This window comes from Platalea leucorodia, assembly GCF_965183815.1.
Source record: "Platalea leucorodia genome assembly, chromosome: 8".
In the NCBI taxonomy this organism is placed as follows: domain Eukaryota; kingdom Metazoa; phylum Chordata; class Aves; order Pelecaniformes; family Threskiornithidae; genus Platalea; species Platalea leucorodia.
In genome coordinates this window covers 57,394,394-57,402,701 of record NC_138830.1, presented here as the reverse complement: position 1 = coordinate 57,402,701, position 8,308 = coordinate 57,394,394, and positions in this window count along the sequence as shown.

Here is an 8,308-nt window from a genome sequence, read left to right as displayed (position 1 = left end):
GCCTCAGCGCTGCACACAGACATCCAAACTAAAACCAGGCCCACCACATCTGGGGGGGCAGCAGGCAGAACAGCCTCTCCCAGCACTTGTTTCCCTACAAGGCACCATGCAGAGCTTGGGGGGGCAAATGCTGATGATAGCTCTGCAATCACAGCGAAGGGAGTGCCCTGAATACTGAGCCAGCAGCTGAAGGGAGAGGAGGTCATCCAGTCTGAGCAGGTCATTGCTCTGGCATCGGCCTGAGGAGATGGGAAACCTGCTTCTTCTTTGGGTGGGAAGCGGGGGGAGAACGCTCTCGCTATTGGTAGTGCCTCCGTGCCCAGGCATTCACAAGCTTCGTATGGGGCACATGATGCCACGCAGGCAAATGGCATAGGAAGGGATAGGAAAGGCACACGCTCTTCATTAGAGAGGAATCTAGTGCAGTTCTTGTGAAAGGACTGCGCATCTCTGCAGTAAGCGGGGCACATCTGCCCCAGCCTGCATCCCACCGCTGAGCTCCAAGGACAGCCACCCAGCAGAGCAGCGCTCGGGACGGCTGTCCTTCGGCTCCGCTGGCGCTTAGGGCTTTGGGAATGCACCTGCAGCGTGGGGGGAGATGGGGCTTCATATCCACCAGGAATGGATGTTTCTTTGCCAGTGCCTCACGGCAGAGCTATGCCAGCGAGCCTGTGGGGTCAGGAGAGCTCCCCCCCCGCTGCTGCGCTCATCGCACTCGTGCCTTAGTGAGGGGTAGCAGTGGCACACTCAGGGCACGCCCAGAGCCTGCAGCACGTCAGCCTGTGCTGCGCGTGGGGTACGGGACAGAGGAGAGCTTTCCCTGCAAACTCCTGCAGCCTCTGGACACGGTGCTGGCAGCGGTGGCCTTGCTGTAGGGTTGGAGGGAAGAAATGCTACGTGATGGTGCCCTTGCCACGCTGCTGCTCGGCCCCCCAGGCTTCACCCAGTCTCTGCAGCAGTGAGTGCGGCACGTGGGGTGGTGGAAGTGGCATCAAGTTCATTGCTAAGGGAGATCTGCGTAACCCTCTGCTTCCATTTGAATGGCCTTTCATTTTGTCCAGTTCAATGTTTGGTGATTGTTCATGCTGTCTGGAGAAGCGTTGATTAAACCTCCTAATTTTCGGCTAAGCTTTTTCTTTCCATAGGGCAAACCCTTGACCTGAGAGCATAGAAAAGTCGCCAAAAGGAAAAATAACAAGGCAAAGAGGACGAAGGGGTAAAAGCCGGGAGAGACAGAGGAATTAAAAGCTTGAAGGAGTCACTACACATGGGAAGACTCCTGCAGCAGTCCTGCCAAACAGCTCCCTCCGCAGAGCTCGGACTCACGGCAAGACCTGTGGTTCCCCACGGTGCCTGCCCACGCTGCCGGTGCTGCTCCGGTTTCCACGATGCCCCTAAATCTGCTCCTTGGCGGGGGGGAGCTGGATAGCGGAGCTTTCCGTTTCTGTGCGAGGATCCAGAGGCACCGAGGTCTTCCACGATCGTGTGTTACAAATGGAGGCTGCGGGGCTCACGCGGGCTGGAAGTGCTCAGCAGGGAGATGCACGCGCAGGATGTTTCATCACTTTAAACCATGCCAAGAGGACAGGTAGAGCGGAGAGGAGACCGGCGAGAAGAGCAGTCCTTTTCTTTGCAGACAAGCACAGATCCCGGTACTGTGCCAGCCAGGGTTTGGCATGCCCCCTTCTTGTTTTCATGGCATCCCCAGGGCTCTGTCTGGGGATATCCAACCCGCTCCCCAAGACTTGAAACTGGAGGGGGTACAGGGCTACAGTTACAATCACGCAAACACACAGATAAATGCCATCACCTTCGGTGCTGGGGAAATCAAATGCTTTTTGCCCTTTGGCTGCAGAGAAAAATATTAAAATGTAGGCAGAATATTATTGAAACAATAAATATTTTTTTCTGAGTGTAGAGACAGAAAGTGAAATGTTAACGATATGAGGTATGAAATACTTCACTAATCTCAAAAGCCTGGTAATCCTAAAGACAACAAATATCAACTGAAATCCGGAAACCTAAAGCTTACAAATATCAACTTCACAACGTCAATATTATGTTAAGAGAGAGACTAGTTGGTGTGTTTCTTCCACAACTGTAAACAACACCCATTTCCCTCAGATATTAAAAAACTCAACTGACCTCTATCCTGCTTCCCAAGTCCTTCAGTCCTATCTGAAATTCATTCATAACGCACAGATGGTCAGTATAAAAAATCTCCCTCATAATGAAAGCATATGTTGAGAACAAAAGCAAATACCTGTGGTATAAAAATAAACATACCAAGAGGCATCATGCTGACTGTATTATAGATTTTCGTATTTAATTAAAAGAAGATCTGCCTTTGGGTATCTGTCATAAGAACATAGTCCTGCTGTGGAATCCGCGGCCTATCTAGGATCTGTAACAGAGCCGGTCGCTGCCGTGTCCCAGATGGGACTGGATCATCCGGCTGGGCCCGATGCTGCTGTCGCCTGGGCTCGGTGAGGAGCGGTGCCCCAGCCCCGCGCGAGCGGCCGCGGTGCCTGGCAGCTGACACGCGTCTCCACGGGGCGCCTGAAGCAGGTCATGCATGGCACGTGCCGCAGCGGCCTCCGGAGCAGTGGCGGTGTCCTGGACACCAGCGGTGCAGGACCCAAAGGATGGGGTGCTGCAGAGCACAGTCCTGCCAGCCCAGCGGGGCACACGGGTACTGCCACTGTTCTCTCAAAGGGGGAAACTGAGGCACAGAAAGGTTTCAGTGACTCGCGCAAAGCCACACTGGGACTCGGCGTAGCCTCGTGCAATGGCTGGCTCCTGCCCAGAGGGATCCGTGACACTGCACTCTCCTGTCACAGAGCCTGCTCTTCCTCCCCCTCGTTACCTCCACCTAGTAATCCTGCTCCTGTAGCGCTCTTCTGGACTGGCTAGGGAGAGTTGACAGCTTCAGAAGGAAAGACCCAACAAAAGCATTAGCATTGCCTGGAACAGCAAACGTCTCTCCCTTGTGCAGGACGCATTGCACAGCGATGAGAGGAGAGGTTTGTGGGGGGCAGTACCAGCAGGGACCAGCTTCAGCAAAGCCAATCTGATGTACATGGAAACGCAGGAGGAAGCAGAGCGCAGGAATTATGAGCAGAAAGAAACGATGCATTTCATTCTGCTGTTACTTATCAAGCTCTTTGTAGATTTCTCCCCCCCACATTAGCAATTCATAGTATTAAGTAAGTGTTGTGTAATTAGATTTTCAAAAGTGTCTGCAGTAGATTGAGCTGAGAGATAGGGAAAGACAGGGGCTAAACGCCCATCTCCAGGTACAGCTGCAAGACAGCACAGGCGCCAGCGTCCACGTACCGACCGGCCCGTGGCTCGCCCCTCGGCATGTCGGCCTGATGACGACTCGGCTCGGTACTGATTTCCACAGAAATCTGGCTTGTTATCTGAAACAAGAGCTCACTCTTCACAAAAGATTTTCTGCAGTAGGGCTGCCATGGATCCAGGCGTTTTTACACCAGTCACGAGGAATAATCAGACAGCCCTGCTTGGTGTGAAGTGCTAGAAAGGGAACGGCTGGGGAGATGCTGCGTGTGTGAAAAGGAGCGGAAAAAGGATCACAAGGCAATGGCTGAATACCACCAAGACACAATCCCTCTGGCAGAGCTCAGAATTCCCTCCTCTACAGAAAAATCAAGGTTTTGTGATGAAACAAGAAATCTACAAGTAGGCAGCTCAAAATATATAAATCTTTCCTGCCCGACATTCCTGCATCCTGACTCACTCTATGAAGGGTGTAGACATGTTCCTCCCACCACTCATCTCCTCTTACTGCAGCATCCCTCATCTCCAGCCAGCATATCAGGTGATGACACATGAAATACAGGTTTTTGGGCACGCTCTGAAGTGACAGGCTGAGGGCCTGGTTCTCAGCGGCGATGGATCTCTGCGGCTCCCGTAAGCATCAGTTGGGTTTACAAAACCCTGGATGCTGAGGAAGGGGAGGCAGAAGCTGTAAAATAACTACACTCTTCATCATCGACATGTGCGTGCACTCTCATGTAAGTGAGGGGAAGCCCAGAAAAAGAAGGTGAAAGACAGGCTGTGTACAAAGAGGAACACAGCAAAGCCAGGACAGTAAAACTGTCTGACACGGAGGCACTGCTCCTGGGGCTGTGCTGTGGTCTCCCGCGAGCACTTCTCCTGCACTTGACTCACTGTCTCAGGGTCCTTTAAGGAGGTTTCATGATGAAAACTCCACTGAACAAGACCCTGAGCAACATCATTATCTAACTTGGAGGTTAGTCCTGCTTTGAGCAGGAGGTTGGACTGCAGGCCTCCTGTAGTCCTTCCCAACCTCTAGTATTCTGTGATTTTCTGATTCTAATTCTTAATTCATGCTAAATAATACAATTGAATGGGATTAACGAAGACTTGGTATAATGCCTCATGTGACTGAAACATTAACATACCGGGGACAGTTCCTCAGAAGAATGCTGTTAACTGCACCCATTCAAGGCATTGTGCGAAGGAAGTGCTACGAGCGTAGTGTGAAATGAACTCAGCTAAACCATGAGATCCACAGTGACTACAAACAAAAACAGGACACAATCAGACAAATATGAGAGCAGGAGTAAGTAGAGGGAAAAAATAGGAGGACACAAGATGAGGTGCAACCAACAAGGGAAATCAAAAGTGGCAAGTATGCATTTACTGGAAAGACTAAGAAAGAGTTGGCTTGCTCCTCCACAGAACAGTACAATTATTGAGATACGATGCTAAGACAACCAGTCTTTCATAACATCTTGTTCCAGTCTCGTCTAAAAAGTCAACAGCAAAAAGATGGCTATCACAGTAAATACCAAGGACAAAGAGGCAGGATTTCAGACTCAAAGAGGTATGGCGTGCAGTTACAAGTTAGATATTTTCAACCTGTCTGGGTCTATGGAATCCCAGTGTAGGGTGTGTAAAGAATTGACCGAAGCAGTTTAAGAGCACTTAAGACCTCATGAACTACTGGAAGACCAACAAACATAGTGTCTGTCTATAAAAAGGGGGTAGAGGAAAAAGAAGGCAGAGAACTATAGATCAGTCAGCTTAGCTCCGATTTCTGGAAAACGAGTAGATAAACAATTTGTAAACACCTGAAAGATAACAAGGAGATGGGTAACAATCAACATGGATTTGTCAAGAACAAATCTTCTCTCATCTAAGTTCCTTCCACAAAATGGTAAAAGGCTGTAGATAGAACAGATAAAACAGATGTCATATATCTTGACCTTATAAAAGTTTCTGATGCTGTCTCACATATAGTCTTCTTTTAAGCAAGCTACAGAAACATGATCTAGATAAAACTACTATTAGATAAGGTACAAAGGCAACTCGGGTACAAAACTTGTTGAAGAGCCCCATCTCATGAGTAGTTATCAATGATTCGTTGTCAGATTGGCAGGATGTACCTAGAGCTTTTGAAGGGCTTGCTCTTTTTTGTGCTGGGGATTATTAATGGTGTAGGTGACGGAATAGAGAACGTTAGTTACACTTGCAAATGACAGATCTAGGCGGAACTGCAAGATTATTGGAAGACGGGATTTAAAACCTCATAAACTGGAGAAGTGAGCTGGGAGAATAAAGTGAAATTCAATAGAGGGGAGTGCAAGGTCTACGTAGGCAGGAATCACTGCTGCATGTACAGTGTGTCAACAGTTGCTAGGTAGGAGCTTATCAAGGTGGGGCTAGTACTACTGTGGACCCATACGAATGCAAGCCAATGATATCACGCTGTTGTGAAAAAGGAAAATGTTATACTGGATGCATGAACAGGACGTAGCCTGCAAGACATGTGAAGTCCTCCACGTGCTTGATCCCCAGCTGGAGCATGGTGTCCAATTTGGGGAACTGCACTTCAAAGGATTAGTGGAGCAGTTGGATAAATCCCAGAGGTGAACAGCGTGAATGAACTGAGATCTGGAAACATGACCCCTAAGGGAGGAGTGAAGGAGTTCAAATGATTTAGCTGGAAGAAAGAACAACTGAAGGAATCTTCAAACAAATAAAACCACGCCTTCTGCAAGCAGCAAGAGTGTAAGCCTTTCCCCATGCCAGTGAGAGAAAGCACAAATAGCAATGGTCTTAAACTACATTAGGTGAGAGATTAAGAAAAACTTTTTAGAGGAAAGGATAGTTTGAACTGGAATCCGTTGTCTCAGGCTGCAAGTCTGGGAGGTCTCCATCCTCAGAAGCCTTCAAGACTAAATTAGGCACCACACCTGTCAGGAACGCCACGCTTGAGGGCATGAGGATGGATAGGTAGCTTCTCACGTGCTCCTTGTAGTCCTGCTTTTCTGTCACCCTGTAGCCATGCAGGAAGGACTTGCTTTCTACGTGGGTACGGCTGAGGCAACTGCCGAAATGTCTCATGCTCCCAACAGCTAAGTCCCAGCGAAAGAGGGCAGGAGCTCTCCTCTTACGGGAAGGCAAACAGCTGATACTCCTTTTGCAACGACTTGTGTGTCCGAGCTAAATCAAATGCCTAAGTGCAGAGCAAAGACTGTCTCTTCTGAGAGCTCAGCGAGAGTGCGAGCCAGGGTAAGCCTGGTTTGTGCTGCAGCAGACGTGCCGATGGTGTCACTAGTGTGACAGCATCACAAATTCAGAAATGTCTCCTCTAATTAATGATGCCATTTTAAAATGCTCAGGACGGTTTATTCAGGATTGCTGAGGATTCTTCTTCCATGAGAGCTTTCAGACTGCAAAGAGCAGCTACAGGATGAGAAGCGCAGCTGCAGCTCTCCCTAAGCAGGGTGCTATGAGACAGTAAGATCACAGGTATTATTTGCAATATCTTTGTCTACTTTTTCTGCAAGCTCAAGGAACACAGGCAACCTTAACTGTTACTGCAAGCACAAAGCTAGTGTGCAGCACTGGAAACCACAGCACAGGGACAAAGCTCTGGGCTTCCCACCTGGGGAGCAAGTTGCAGTACAACATCCAGAATATCAGAGAGCTCATTGGCTTCTAGCATTTCCTCCTGTATTTCAAAAGGATTCCACAGGCTGTTTCAAGCCTGGATGCCATGATTAGAGAAGACATCTCATTCACAGATTTGCAGAAATTTAGATGTCTCAGTTTGTAGTTCTTCTTCTGCAGGCTTTTGCAGCTTGATGGGGACAGGAGATGTTTGTCCCTCAGGAAGACTGGGGAACATGTGCGGCAGTACGCTCCCAAATTAGAGCAGAAGCTGTAGGTTTTGAACAGAGAAAACTCCTTGGCCTTTTTTTTTCTCCTCCAGCAAAACCTAGGGTTTTTTTCATCTTTTAGATAAAAGTTTGGAAAAAGCAGTCAGCAGCAAACTGATGCAAATCAGAAAGGAATGTATAACTTTTTTGAGGTGGTCATCACACATCAGTCAGTCTACCTGGGGCACAGAACTCGGGAAATCTGAGGTTATGAAATCTTTATATTTTACACTGGAATGCTGGCTCATTTCCCCTTCACCATAAGCGAAGACCTTAAAAATCTTAACTGCTCATGCCAAGGTCCTGGTGGCTACAGTAATGTTACTGCCAAGCTCCAAGCCAGAATGATTTCTGCTGGAAGATCATTGACATAAAAATCAGCTCAGTTGCTAAGTGGCTAGGTGAAGAACATCAACGAAAAAGGCCTCCATATACCAGCTGTTTTGCATATCTTTACCGATGCCATAAGACATCCTGATGCACACAACAGTATCTCCACTGAAGCAGCTGTGAACTCCACCGACCGACGGCGTGGCTGCAGGCAAGTCATTCTGTAACCCTGTGCTGAGAAACTGAAGAACAAGCAGGAACTTCACTAGAAAACCTTCAGGAAAATTCTTATCAAGCTATCTTGAGATTTCCCGAGGAAACAAATTCCCCAGCTCTTCTCCAAGGAAACATTTGAGACGCAAGTACGAGGAAAGTGGAAGATTTGATACACATGGCTGTACCATCCCTGCGGCTCATTGGAACGCCTGTAAAGGCGGGCTGATTCACTGGCGACCAGGAACATGCAGAAAAAACCACAGGTGAAGGCTGCAGCTTTTGAAGTTGGTGCCAATGCATTCGTGGTTTGCTCTAGGGACAACTGAGGCATACCTCTCAACATCGAGGACCCCATGGTATCCTGATGAAGGAATACACAGCATTTATACACACTCTAAGAGAAACCTGCTTTATGAACGTGTTGCAGACATGATGCAGAGCCTCACTTCACCAACCTCTATGGCTGTGGCTTTAGCAAGAAAACAAAACTCAGCTCAAGCCTCCTGGCCAGACGCTATGAGCTGTCTCCCAAAACCGGCCCACCACAT